Genomic DNA, 15,167 nt, shown 5'->3' with positions numbered 1-15,167 from the left:
GAAAATGATTTTCCGATTAAAAACGTCAATCCATCTTTGATTGATAAAGTTTTTGAAGATAATACTAGTATGTTTTTGGGAAAGAAAATTCCGGGAGTTGTTGTAACTCAATGTGATCCTATTCCAAAATCTGAAATTAGAAAATAATTTGGAAATCAAAGATTACCGGCAAAGCAACAACCTATTGCTTCTAAGGGTAAACAACAAGAAAAGCGAGCTCAAAAGCCTAAAGTTTCTCAATCAAAGTTTTAAACAAAAGGAGCTCATTACAAGAAGAAAAGCGGTGATGTCAAATTTGTAGCATCAAAGGGTACTGATAAAATTGAGACTTTTAAAAATAAATCAAATACCGATTTTGTCCAACAAGTCAAAATTTTAAAACGTAACAGTCAAAACAACTACACCCAACACGCAAATGGGTGTGATGAAGGAACAAGTACCTCTGGTTCTACAGGTTCGACATCTGTTCGTCAATCGGAATCTCCTAAGTTTGTTGAAATGAGAACTTGTTTTAAATGTGGGGAGTTTGGACATATCATTAAAAACTGTACAAATACTCCCAAAGAAAAATTTATTGAGAGAGCCCCTCCTGAAAAAGGTCACCAACAACGTCGTTCTGTTTCACCAAAACATGATAAACAAATTGTTAAAGAACAAGAAACAAAACAACGACGTCAAAACGTCAAGACAATAGAAAAGGCTTTAAAATCTGAAGTCAAATCTGTTAAAAAGGAACCAAGTTCATCACAACCGTTAAAACCAGAAATTTCAAAATCTTTTCATAAGACTCAGTCTGGTATACAAAATCAAACTTGGAAACCTAAAAGGGGTGAAAGTTCAGGGGGAGGTGCTATTTTTCAGAATCATCAAGAAATAGAGATCACATTTCGTGATGCTCAGGGATGACCCAAGACCACAAAGGCTTGGGTCCCCAACCTCAACTAATCGTTGAATGAAATGTGCAGGATGTTCCAGGAGGAACTGTTAATAGTCATTGGATTGTTGACAGTGGAGCATCTAGGCACATGACAGGCGACTTACGGCTTCTTTATGATGTGAAAAACATTAGAGGAGGTTATGTCGCATTTGCTGGAGACAAAGGCGGATATATCACTAGAGAAGGAATGATCTCCAATGGTGTTGTGTGTTTCGATAAGATCAATTATGTTCGTCAAATTGATCACAATCTTCTGAGTGTTTCGCAGATTTGCGATAAGAAATTCACCGTGCATTTTGATGATGTCGGTTGCTATGTGCTGAAGCCTGGTTTCAAAATTCCAAAAGAATGGATTCTCTTCGGCTCCAAGGGTTAATGATCTTTATATTCTTGATATGAGCCAAGCGATTACGACATCTGCACAAGTCACATGTTTTGTCTCGAAAGCCACAGATAAGGAGTCTATATCTTGGCACATACGGATGGGGCACAATCACTTGAGAAAAATGAACCATTTGGTGAAAAACAATCTTGTGAATGGTGTACCTGTGAGAAGTTTTCATCTGCAAGATGTCTGTGTGTCATGCCAGAAAGGAAAGCAAACGAAGAAATCTCACCCGATTAAGAAGGTCAACACTATTAGCATGCCTCTCGAACGTCTTCATATGGACCTCTTTGGACCTTTGAAACACAAGACAACCTTTGGGGATGCTTATTATTTGGTGGTTACTGATGACTACTCTAGATTTTCTTGGGTATCTTTTATGGCGCACAAGAGTGAAACTCCTGAAATCCTCAAGAATCTTCTTACTTTGCTAGAAAATTTATACTCGTTGAAAGTGAAGAGGATCCGAAGCGACAATGGCACTGAGTTCAAAAACCGTATAATGGATGGGTTCTGTACTTCAAAGGGCATTCTTCATGAGTACAGTTCTTGCTACACTCCACAACAAAACGGTGTCGCTGAGAGGAAGAATCGGACGATAATAGAGACTGCAAGAACGATGTTAGTAGAGTCGGAGCTTCCTGTTCAGTTCTGGGGGGAGGCTGTCTCTACTGCTTGCTACACGCTAAACAGAGTTCTCACAGTTAAAAGGCATGCCAAAACTTGTTTCGAACTCCTACACAAAAGGAAACCATATATTTCTCACCTAGAACCTTTTGGCGCTCCATGCACCGATTGAGCCGCACGGAAAGTTTGGTCCCAAAGCTATCGAGGGATTCTTCCTTGGATATGCTACTCCGAATTTTCGTGTATGGAATTTGGCGTCCAAAAAGATTGAGTTATGGAATGAAGTAAAGGTTCAAAGGTATACTAATTCTGTTAGAGCTCCTAGTGATCCTTGGATGTTTGATTATGATGGGCTATTCGACTACTTTAATCTGCCAACCTTTGACGAAGCATCTGCTGCTACTCAAATGTTACTTGAAAGTGACAACGCGGTTGATTCACCATCGGGGAGACCAATTATTGTTAACTCCCAAGCTTCTAATTCGGTTAACAACATGGTCCAAAATAAGGTATTTGAAGATGCTGCTGCTGATTACAATGAGTTATCGGAAGATGATGAATACCATGATGCAAATGAAGGCACTTCAGCCCCGGTTGCTCCTGTCCAAGGTGCTTCTGAAGCAACTCCTCATGAGCAGAATGTAGACACTGCTGAATGAAAGGCATCCACCTCTACGCCTATGCCCGGTGTGGATTTGGTTGTTGATCTTAGTCTTAACAATTTGGGTATCAATACTTGTGTCCCTGATGTTCCTGATTCAAGAATTCATGATACTCATCCGCGGCAGAATATTATTGGAGATGTCCATAGTGGTGTGCAGACGCGTAATCAGCTGAGAAACAACCAGAATGCAGGTTTGTGTTCAGCTATCAGAGAATCTGGTCTTCAAATTGATTGGTCCTTCGCATGTTGTGTTTCACAAGAAGAACCAAAGTCTTGGAAAGAAGCTTTAAAGGATAATTCTTGGGTGGAAGCCATGCAGGATGAACTGCAACAGTTTCAAAAGCTAGGTGTATGGAAGCTTGTTGAAAGGCCTGAAAATTACAAGAAAATTGGCACACGTTGGGTTTTCAAATGCAAAAAGGACGATCGTGGAGTAGGCATTCGAAACAAGGCGAGATTGGTTGTTCAAGGATTTCGTCAGATTGAAGGCATTGACTACAATGAAGTTTATGCACCGGTTGCACGTCTGGAGGCTATTCGGATCTTTCTAGCTTATGCTTCATTTAAAGGATTCAAGGTCTATCAGACGGACGTCAAAAGTGCTTTCTTGGTGTGGTTGAAGAAGAGGTGTACGTCGAACAACCTCCGGGTTTTGAAGATCCTATTCATCCAGATCGGGTTTGGTTGCTCAACAAAGCTCTTTATGGTTTACATAAGGCACCATGAGCTTGGTATGCAACCTTATCTAACAATCTATTGGAGAATGGTTTTTGCTGAGGTCTTATTGATTGCACTCTCTTCATCAAAGAACAAGATGGAGATCTTCTGTTGGCACAGGTATACGTTGATGATATAATATTTGGTTCAACTAATGATTCTTTGTGCAGGCAATTCGAGCGTGTTATGCAAGAAAAATTCGAGATGAGCGCAATGGGGGAAATGAATTTCTTCTTGGGCCTACAAGTTCAACAAACCGAGTTTGGGATATTCATTCATCAGACTAAATATGTTGGTGACATCTTGAGCCGGTTCCAGATGTCCGATGCAACGCCCATTGGTACCCCACTTCCGCAGAATCACGGGATTACTCCTGATCTGAAGGGTGAAAGCATTAACTCTTCATATTATCGCACTATGATCGGATCTCTAATGTATTTCACAGCCTCGAGGCCCGGCATCATGTATCCGACGTGCCTGCTCACAAGATATCAAGCCAACCCGAAGGCCTCACATCTGTCAGCTGTTAAAAGGATTTTCCGCTATTTGAAGGGTTGCCCGGACACCGGTCTCTGGTACCCTAGGGATGATAGCTTCGACTTGATCGCATTCAGTGATTCTGATTTTGGTGGCTGCAAGATCGACGGCAAATCAACAACAACTGGATGTCAGTTCTTAGGAAATCGCCTGGTTACATGGCAGTGCAAGAAGCAAACCTGTGTTGCTACATCAACTTGTGAAGCTGAATACATTGCTGCCTCCAGTTGTTGCTCCCAAGTTTTGTGGATCCAACAACAAATGCGCGACTACAGTTTTGAATTCCTATCTACTCCTATTTTTGTTTATAACAATGCTGCCTTACAGATCACTAGAAATCATGTGCAACATTCCAAGACCAAACACATCGAAATTCAATATCACTTCATACGTGATTGTTTTCACAAAAGACTCATTGATGTTGTTAAAGTCCACACCGATCACCAAGGTGCCGACCTGTTCACCAAAGCTTTTGATAAATCACGTTTTGATTATCTTCTTTTGGTCAATGGCATTAAGGTGATACCCGAGTAAAACTTCTTTGGCTAATCATTTTTGTAAATATTTTCTTTAAAAACTCTAAAAAAATACAAAAATATTTTCAATTTCGTAACATTTTCGCATTTTAGGGGGAGAAATTTCAAGAAAATACAAAAACATTTGAAAAAGTTAAAAATCCAAAAATATGTCTTTACTTTCTGTCCTTACGTTTGAAAAATTCAAAAAAATTTGAAAATTCAAAAAATTCAAAAAAAAAAAAAATAGAAAATCAAAAAATTGAGTTTCTTTAATAAAGGAAAATGATGATATTCACTGGTGTGGTCGGTCAACATGTTCAAAAATGTAAAACAAAAAAATTAAGAAATGATAAGTATCTCTACTAACGATGTATCGGTAGGCTCACAATCAAACTAAAATGTGTAGGATGATACAAACTTAATAGACTTCAAGTCAGGTGGGAACCATTCATTGGTATATGGTCTTGGTACCGAAATTTCGTTTGATTGATTGCCGAGGTTCTGAGATACACGGTCTTTATGCTGTCTTATCATCTGGGTATCGTGGTTGTATCTTTTACCGAAATATAACGGAGACGAAGTCTAGACCTTCCATGATACCATACATACGTGTACATACTGCATTCGACCTCAATAAGTGATCAACAATCACATGTCCACACAAAATAAGTGATAAAATATCACATGTCCAAACAAAATAAGTGATAAAATATCACATTTATCTGGGAGTCAAGTTCATCTCTTTGTTGTACGTTAGTACTGACCTGTTCACGGACTTGCTCCTGTGCCCTCATGCATATGAAAATCAAGTTCCTCATCAATAAGTGATTCTATCACATAGGGCTTGTTTTCAATAAAAAATAAGTGAGTATCTCACATCTTTTTATACGGTCAAACAGATGATAAATGGTATACTCACCGGTAAGATGAACTCTCATGCATACCTTGATACGGGAATGTGTCGTGAGTGTATGAACATCGACTTGTAAGTATAACCCTTACCGTAAATCGTATCTCCTAATTATGATTACATCTGATCAATTTGAGCTTATGTGGACAACAATATCGATAATTGTGGTAGTATTATCCAAAGCTTTAAACCGAAACAAAAATCATGTTGACATAGACCGTAAGCTGGTATGATTCCTTTTCCTTGAAACTCGCAAAAAGTTTGACTTTGCACAGTTGCTTACTGCTTTTTATAGTTTTTCATTAGTTTACCGTACTTTAAATTATGTTCTAGTGTAGTTTGTAAAGTTCGTTTTTGATTAGCCGAAGTTTGAAAGTTGGAGTTTTCTGCCGAAAGCCTGAACCCAACTTCATAAAATGTCCTTTGCATTTGGTAAACTTAATCAAAATGGAAAATTTGATAAAATCAGTAAAATCTGTTCAAGTGTGCTAAATTTCAAGACTTAGTAATTTTGGGTACAAAGGTTTCACGAAAAACCTCAAGGTCGATGAAAGACCTAAAAGTCAACGAAAAACCATGGACAGGTCAACTGTTTTCAAACTTGGTCAAAATTGAATTTGTTCGCGACGAAATACATGTTTTTCGTCGAGGTCACGACGAAAAACACCTGGGCCTTATTAATTTTCGTCATGGGCTTACTGTGCTAGCCCAACAGCGTGTTTCGTCGAGCCTAATACGTGTTTCGTCAAGGATGGAGTTTCGTCGAGGGAGTGGGTATATAAGGGGACCTAGTGTTCAGAGATGTCATCTTTTTCAAACCAACTGATCTGTTCATCTTCTCCAACACTCTATCCCCCATACCTTTCACCGACTCCAAAACCCTTATTTGTCCTATATCATTTTCATCAAATCAAGGTATACAACTGTTTGTTTAAATGATCCGAACCTTTAGGAACCCTGTGTTTTTGCTCGAAACTAGCTTACAAACCCTCGGAGACTCTTCTTGTGCGATTTCTGTATATGAATCTTTGTTCATTGTTTTTATTGTTTTTATGCTTGATCAAAACTGATAGAACTAGGATTTGTATGATGATTTATACATTGTTTGGGTTTTCGGTTTTGGGTGCTAAAATAGGGGATGGGTTTTTGATGAATGTTTAAGCCGGTTTGGGTCTTTTCCGATCAAACGAGTGTCGGTTATACTTCTGAGTTTGTTTGTGCTTTACAAAGTGTTCTGTGTGTTTGATTTTTGGAATCAATCATCGATTTACCTTTAATCGACGAAAAACCTTTTGTTTTTGAAAACCCCCAAATCACTGTTGTTCATCGAAAAACCCTAACCTATTTCGAAACCCCTATGGCGACGAAACATGACTTTCTTTGAACTGCCTGTGACGAAACACCTGCGACGAAATACCTCTTAACCATGGAGCATTTTTCGTCGAGAGCCTGTCGACGAAAAACCAGTGGTTAAAGGTCAATGTTGACTTTGTTTGACCAAGGGTGTTTTGCCATGATAACATGTTTTTCGTCGCAGTGATGATGTTTCGTCGTCACATACTTAGAAAATTTTCAGTTTGATCAGTTTGGGTGCCCTTTCACAGAAGATGTGTATTTACATGTGAACTGTCCACTTCATACTTTAACTTGTATAGACATATGTCTAATGCACATATTATGACTTTGTGACTTATTGTGGATGTTTTCAAATACGGGTGGCCCCAAAAGAAAAGAAGCGCAGGGCCGCGACCAAGAAAACCGACAAACCGGAAGAACAAGTTATGTCAGAAAAGCGTCACAACATGATTGCATATCTTGATCCTGAAGGGAAGTTTACTGAACTGAAGGAGATCATGCAATGGATAAGGGAGTCGCGGATAAACAAAGCTGTCACTTTCTCAACACCGGTTTACAAGTCGCTCATCAAAGCATTTTGGAATTCAGCGAGCGTTGTTGTAGTTGATGGAACTGAATTTATACAAGGGCAAGTGAATGAAGTGAATGTGAATGTCTCACTTGATATCTTGAACACCGTTCTAGAACTGCAAGATGATCCTAATGCACCGTACTCTATTCCAATAATGTGTACACGCGGTTGTTTACTAAGGATGAAGTGTACCGGTGATATCTTCAGCAGTCAAATCAACAAGGGAGATCTGCCAATGCGGTACAAGTTTTTACTACACGTACTTATTCAATGTCTTAGCAACAGACGAGCAGGCTATGACATGGCAGGCAATGATCTCGTGGGACTCATGGTGGCATTAGTGTTAGACAAACCGTTTAGCATCTCGAAGTACATCTTTGCCAACATGAAGGAGAATATGACAAGAACCAGTGGTCAAACAACTGGGAATAAGTTCTGGATGTATCCTCGTTTTCTGCAAATGATCATGAATGTCCAACATCCCGATCTTCCAAAAGCCGATGATGACATCTTGAAGATAGATACGATGATAGAGCATTCACCGAAGATCTTCAAGGGCCTTGCAACGAAAAGATACAAAGAAAGCGATCCGCCAAGAAGATTGATTTGTGCTCTTTGAAAGACAGACTACATCGCTCCAGGAGACGATAAATGGCGTCACAATGACAGCCAATCTGACGATGAGGAGCTGGAGTTAAAGAAAAAGATGGAAGAAAAGTTTGGACGAAAGGATTCGGATTCTTCAGACAGTGATGATGATGGTGATGATAAAGGTGGTGATAGTGGAGATGCTGGTGCCGTTGGTGCATCTACTGCTGGTGCATCTGCTGCTGGTACAGTCGGTGCTAGTTCAGCTGGTGATGATGAAGAGGATACAGAATCGGATGATAATCAACCTGAGCCTGGGTATGAGTTCTATGTTGATGAACGTGGTGTAAGGCAGGTCAGGAAGATTAGATGGGAGGATGATGATGATGAATACGTTCCTTCGGATACCGAAGCTGAACGTTTGAAGAAAAAGCAAACGGCTGCCCGTTGAAAGAAGAAAGCAAGGAAGAACATTGGTTCTTCGTCTGTGCAGCAATCCGTTCCACAACAAGAACCTACTCAAGAAGCAGAAATGAATCCAAACTTGGATTCACGGCCGATGAAGCTAATACTTTTATGTCTTCTCCTCCAAGGTCATCCGAACCAACTTCTGTGGTCACTTCAGCTCCTGAAACCCCTACCGTGACACCTCAAGAACCGGCTCCCTCAATTGCATCGACTATTCGAGCAACGACTTCTCAGCCGACCTCAGAGCGCAGACAAAGCAGATTCTCAGATGCCGCAAGATGAAAAAAATATACTTTCTATTTTCTCAATTGCAAGCTGTTGCAGGTCAAATCGATAGGCAATCGGCCGTGATCAACATCACAAGAAGTGACATGATCAAGCAACAGTTGGAGATGAACACATTGATTTCCACTGTTGGCCATCAACAAGCAGAGATCACGTGCCAACAAGCAGAGATTGAGCAACTGAAAGTAGAGAATGAACGCTTGAAGAATGCTGATGCAGAAAGAGAACGTCAGTTGCAACAAATGCGAGCTCAGATAATACTCGTGGTATTGAGATGAATCGTTTGAAAGAAAGAAGCACGACTGTTCAAAGGTTGGTCGAAGCTCTCAAAGCAAAGCATGACGATATGAGAGAGTGGTACAATTCTCGCAATACCACGATAACGGATGGGGTTAAAAGAATCAATGATGGTTTCGAGGCTGTAAGAAAGCGTGTTAACATCTTGTGGGGTGATCGGTGTAAACAACAGGAAGTCCTAAAGAAAAGGGATCATGATTCTGAGGATCCGGGGAACCCTGACCCTTCTGGCACATCAGAGCAACCGCCAGCCACTGCCTCTACTGAAATTGTTGTCTTTCAGCCTTCATAGCTTGAATCGGCACAAGGAACCTCTAGTGGAGCCGTAGAAGAGAAACAACAGCTTGAAGGCAGTTCTTACATTGAAAGCTCTATGCCTGGTACATCTTCTGTTCCTAGCACTGCTGATCTTGCTTTGCAGGCTGTGCATCCTATTACTGGAGAAGTTCTAGAAGAAGGAGAGTTTGTTGCGGATCTCTCACATGAACCGCTGCTTGCCTTGAATGAAATGAAAACAATTGAAGATTCAGTGATTGATCAAATGTCGATTGAGCCAGAGAATAATGATACAGAAAACATTGACGAGATAGTGTTTGAAGGTGAAATAAGCAAATCAACTTATGTACGGGCCGATAGAATGGAGTTTGATCCATTTGATGAAGAATGGGTGAAAGAAAATCAGGAAGATATTGACGAGCAGTTAAAGAATCGTACGTCTTCAGATAATCCGACGGATTCGTTCCAAGAATGGAGAAAAAGGTTCTTGTCAAAGGTTGAAAAGCCCATGCCTCCTGAAACACAAGTTGATTTTCTGAAGTTTGAGAAAGTTAAGCCTCATGGGAAGATTCTGAGCTAGATGTTCGTGAAGGAAATTCATTGTGTTGCCGCCTTATCGAAATTGGAAATCATTAATCGTTCAAATTATTTTGGCGCAACATTATTTGCAAGGGAAATTAAGTTCGAACGGAAGAAAGGGTGGAAGGATGAATCGTATAAACCACAGTTTCCAGTGTATCAACAAATCAAGTTCACGTTGGATTCATCGACCAACACGGCTCGATACAAGCTCATATATCAGCCGGCGAAGGTCATGGACAAGATTCCGTTGATGCCGATGGAACAGAACTTTCTTGACGATATGGCATTGTGGTGTTATGATTCGAATACTCAAGAAGCGGTTATTGTGTTCAAGGGCGATCGAGAGAACTTCCGGATGCTAGATCCGATGTGGATTGTGAACATGTTCGCGGCCGACATCAGCAAGCTATTCCGACATGATATCTCCTATGAAGACAAGGACGCACATCAAGCACTAAAATTTCAACGCGTCGCTTGTTTCTGTTTCTATCGTGGGATACACGCCGGAAGCACCTGGTCATTGAAGCACTGAAGATTGAAGACCGAAGATCAAGTAACAGACAAGGGGGAGTTTGTTGGTGCATCGTTTTGTGTCTGTAACTTGTTCTTTATTAAGCGTCATAATTTTACGGTCTTTTAATTATCGAGTCTGTAATGTCCGTCAGTCGACCAAGTTGGATATCCTCCTATTCTACTTAGGTCCGACAGATTGTCTTGTTGTTTTGTAATGTTTAAAGACTGATGCATGTTGCATATGTTAAGTAGATTATGTTTGTGTGTGTTTATACATGCCTACTGCTAACTGTCTAACAGTTTGCAGCATATCAGTTTGTGCAGCCTTCGACGAAAGACTATCTTTCGTCGAACTCTTGTATGACGAAAAACCTTTATGGTCACAACTCTATGTTTCGTCGTGATTGGTGACGAAAGACCTTGTCTTTCGTCGACCTTGGTATTTCGTCAGGCCCACTTTGTGTTTCGTCAACACTGGGCTGGGCTGCCTATATAAACACCATTTGCTTTCAGTGTGAAACTATGATAGCATACCCTACTGTGAAGTTTACTGTCAAACATTGTGTGTATGTGTTTGATGATTGTTCTCATCCGTTTTAATCAATAGACTGTGAATCGTTGGTTACTTTGTGTTCCTGTTATATTTCTGTGTTTGGTTTGGCATCGTCACGGGGATTCCGCACTCGTGACCGTGTTTGTTATAAACAAGTGATTTGGTTTCGTGATCGATCCTCCGAAAACGGACCTACATATATATTGTCATGTTTTGTTATAGCTTACCTTAATATTAAAACTTATATACTTAAATTAATGCGGTGCATTAAAAAATATTTAGTATACATAACTAGTGTTTTTATGTAATATTCGCTCTATATTATTTCACATATTTCTTAGTTGATATTTTCATTTTGTGCCATCAAACGCAAATCCACAATACCAATTCTTTTGGTAAAATCCACAATACTTGTCTGTTCGTATCTAGCCATTGAATTGAGCATAGAAAACAAACACTTTCTATACAAATAAATAGATGAAGAAATAACGAAATTATAAAGGAAGATATAAATACATGTCTCAAGTATAAAAATATCTTTTTACTAGCTACATGTATACTTATCTCAAAATCACAATATAATTTAAAGCATAAAAATGCATACATCAAAAACACGATATTATTTTATCCTCCATGTGAATTCCAAACAACAATTTGAAGGAATTATACATTACTAGTTAGTTTTATAAGGAGTAGATTGCCACAATCATACCACCTGAGGTTTAGGTCAGTTTGTCAGTTTTATTTAAAATAACTTTTCTATGCCAAATAGCCCTTCACCTTAGTCATTTTTTTTGCCACTTTTATTCAAATCACTAACTTAGTTGACTTTTTCTATTAAGTTGAACGATATTTGGATGAAATTGTCAAATATAAAACCTGAGGGACAATTTTGGCAATTTACTAAAATTCTTTTTAATTTGTTTTATTTAATTAATTTTGTCACATATATATAAATTAGAATATACATGCAGTTTTTATAAAAAAAATTAATCGTTTATCACATAATTTTTATAAATTTTCATCCAACTACTAACTCAGTTATTTTTTCTATTAAAAAAAATTAATTGTTTGTCGCATAATTTTTATAAATTAATCGATTTGTTTGAGTAAACAGACTTTTGGTTGGATGAAAATTTATAAAAATTATGTGACAAAACTAGTTTTTTTTAATAAAAAATGCATGTATATTCTGCTTAATATATATGTGACAAAATTAATTAAATAAAAGAAATTAAAAAGAGTTTTGAATAAATTGCCAAAATCATCCCTGAGGTTTTACATTTGCCAGTTTTATCCAAATATCCTTCAATTTAACATAAAAAGTAAACTAAGTTGGTGTTTTAGATGAAAATGACAAAAAATGCCAAAGGTGAAGGGCTGTTTGGTACAAAAAAAAATATTTTGGATGAAACTGGCAAACAGTCCTAAATCTTAGGGACGATTTTGGCAATATAATCGTTTTATAATGTTATACTCTTTTGAAACCAGTAAATTACAAGTTTCGTCCTTTATGTTTACATCACTTTGTAGGCAGTGTCCTTTTGCGCAAAAATTTGCAAATTTTGTGCTTTATGTTTCAAAATCTTGCACATTTTAACCTTTACGCCAAACCCATTTAGATTTTTTAGTTAAATATGGTCATATGCCTTGCACATGAGGGTATTCTTGTCATTTTACCTCCCTATGGATTGTTGAGTAAATAACTTGATATTCAAGGGAATAATTGTGTAAGAAAAAAAATAAACTCTCTCCCCCTCTCTCTTCTCTCTCTCTATCACACATTCTCCTCTCCCTCCACACTCTCTCTCTCTCTTCACCCATTACCACCACCTTCCACCACCACCTCCACCTCCCACCACTACACTTCAGCCGCCGCTGCCATAACTTTCCACAACCAACCTTCAGCAGCCACATCCCATCTCCCACCACCACCAACACCCAACCATCACCGCCTCGATTGCTCAAAAATTTACATGCTCAGTTTGCACCCTTCCATAACCATACACAACAAATGCAAAACATAAATTCAAACAATCATGAATCGAAATCATAAACAAATCTGAACAATTTTCACAAGTGGATTCAGAACATCAAATCAAGTATAGAACAGGAGCAAATAACCTGAAACCTGCATATATAATAATCATCCCAAAACATCTTTCGCATCGAATCAATCGGCTTCCGAACCGGATTCATAGGGGTAAACACAACACTCATATTCACCAACGCCTTAATCTGATCAGTCCGCAACAAACACCTGTTCCAAGCGATACTCGCTCCCCAATCCTGCACTACAAGGAACACCTGATCTATCCCTAGCGCATCAAGGAGGCACACGAGGTCTTCGACGATGCTTTAGTCATGATTGATGCACGACTTGGATCATACTAATTTAGCACAACTGCATGAAAATGAACAAATAAAGAGAAGGAAAAAAACGTAGGTTGTGATCAAAATTTAGATAGGCTTTTTTATTTAATAATGAAACATGGAAATAAGCTTACAATATACCATTACATCAAACCCTATTTATATAAAACCACCCTAACATATTTAGACTCAAACATCAACTTAAATAAACTCGATACTTACCCTAACTATAAAATATATTGTATAAGATTAATCCAAACTTTAAGATATAATGTGATAAGATTAATCCAACAGTGATTCCATTTAACAAGAATTTGAGTTTAATTTATATTTGTTTTTTGCCATTTAATTTGATTGATAATCTCGAATTTGAAGGACACTAAAATGGGGCACTAGGTTGGTGATGTATTCACGTTTAATGCTACATATATTTCAATTTAGCTGTACTATAAGCCATAACTTCATTAAACTTTATTTTCGCTTTAGTTGACATTGTATTTTGTGAGTTTTAAAAAAATATAGGACATCTCACTTTGATTTCTCCTAACAAACCAAGTAAACTTGAACATCTTGTTAAGCATACCTCTTAGTACTTGTTACTGTAACATATCTCATTATTGCATGCTCTTATATACAAACATAATAAATAGAAAAATTTATATTACTCATTGCTATTGAGGAATTATTTTATTACCTTCATGGAGCATGGGATTCAACAATACATAATCTTTCAACGTGGTCGGATCTTATGTAAGTAGTATTACCAATAGTGACATTTAAAGATGGAAAACCAACATTTTAGGTAGCTCATTAACTAATCGCGTATTTTCCTTGTTCATGACATTGTCAACACTAACTAACTATGCAACATTTACTATGCATGAGGATGCATCATCTTGAATCTTTTGTTATTATCCAATTCTCAAATATCTTGAATGATGAAATTACACAACTTTTTTGGTTTTCATTTACCTTTTATAATAGTTCATTGATGTGTTTCTAAAAGCAAATTGTATTTGTGTGAGTTTTGTTTACGTTATCCTTGTTTTAACAAGTCGTTTTGTACCGTTATGTTGTACTTATTGGGCATCAGGTTTCATAGGTTTAATGGGTGCTAAATGATGAAAACGGAGCATAAACGCAAGAAATGGGGTTGCACGGGTCAAGCAAGTTGCCAAAATCAAAATTCTAGAAAGTGTCTCCCCGCGCACGCGGGGTTTCTGAATTGTGTGCCCAGGTTTTGCGTGCCGCCGCTCCAGGCGATGGAAGGAGAGGACTCCCCCGCGACGCACGAGGAGAGCTGAATTGGGATTTGCTTATGTTAGCCAAATTCACGTTTTGGCATTATTATTCAGTTTCCAACTGATTTGAACGAACCAGAGTGAAGCAAAAGTCGATTTCAGACATCTACTAGATCAGCTACTTGAAAATCTTCATATTTGTAATGTCTGTTAGCCTCTATAACTATACAATGAGAATTGTGAAAACCCCAATAATTTTAAGTTTGCGTTAGAACTCAAAACGGTTGAGCGAGAACCAGAGTGAAGCAAAAGTCGATTTCAGACATCTACTAGATCAGCTACTTGAAAATCTTCATATTTGTAATGTCTGTTAGCTTCAATAACTATACAATGAGAATTGTGAAAACCCCAATAGTTTTAAGTTTGCGTTAGAACCCAAAACGGTTGAGTTACTCTTGTAACAGGGGCAGTAAATACAAACACTAAGGACATACAACTACATCAACAAGAATTTACACCAATTCGTCCAACAAAATCCAGAAGTGTGAATCATCCCACATTAAAAAAAAATAAAGCAAGGTGGCAATTAGGCAGCCTACCCAGTTTCTTCTAGGAAAATGTTGTCCTTAAAAGTGTCTCCTCTGCATAGTTTCCTCGGAATACAATACTTCTACAACGTTACTCTTGCCCCCATCAATTATTCCAGATACCTACTTTGACACGTTATGATTTAGTTATTGCTAAATATAGGCACAAAGTTTTCTTCACG

At 38.2% G+C, this 15,167-nt stretch overlaps 1 long non-coding RNA gene across 1 annotated transcript; it reads right to left on the bottom strand.

Annotated features, from left to right (window-relative positions):
• Window positions 1-12,812: 12,812 nt before the first annotated feature.
• LOC110881948 lies at window positions 12,813-13,925 on the bottom strand. The gene is made up of 2 exons (XR_002559949.1): window positions 13,852-13,925; window positions 12,813-13,188 (listed from the first exon to the last, which is right to left on the bottom strand). It is a non-coding gene; the product is annotated as an uncharacterized LOC110881948 (long non-coding RNA).
• Between the last annotated feature and the right edge of the window lie 1,242 nt (window positions 13,926-15,167).

The sequence above is a fragment of the Helianthus annuus genome, chromosome 15 (genome assembly GCF_002127325.2).
Source record: "Helianthus annuus cultivar XRQ/B chromosome 15, HanXRQr2.0-SUNRISE, whole genome shotgun sequence".
NCBI lineage: Eukaryota > Viridiplantae > Streptophyta > Magnoliopsida > Asterales > Asteraceae > Helianthus > Helianthus annuus.
Note: the sequence above shows the minus strand (reverse complement) of the source record. Positions and strands in the feature narration are given on the sequence as shown.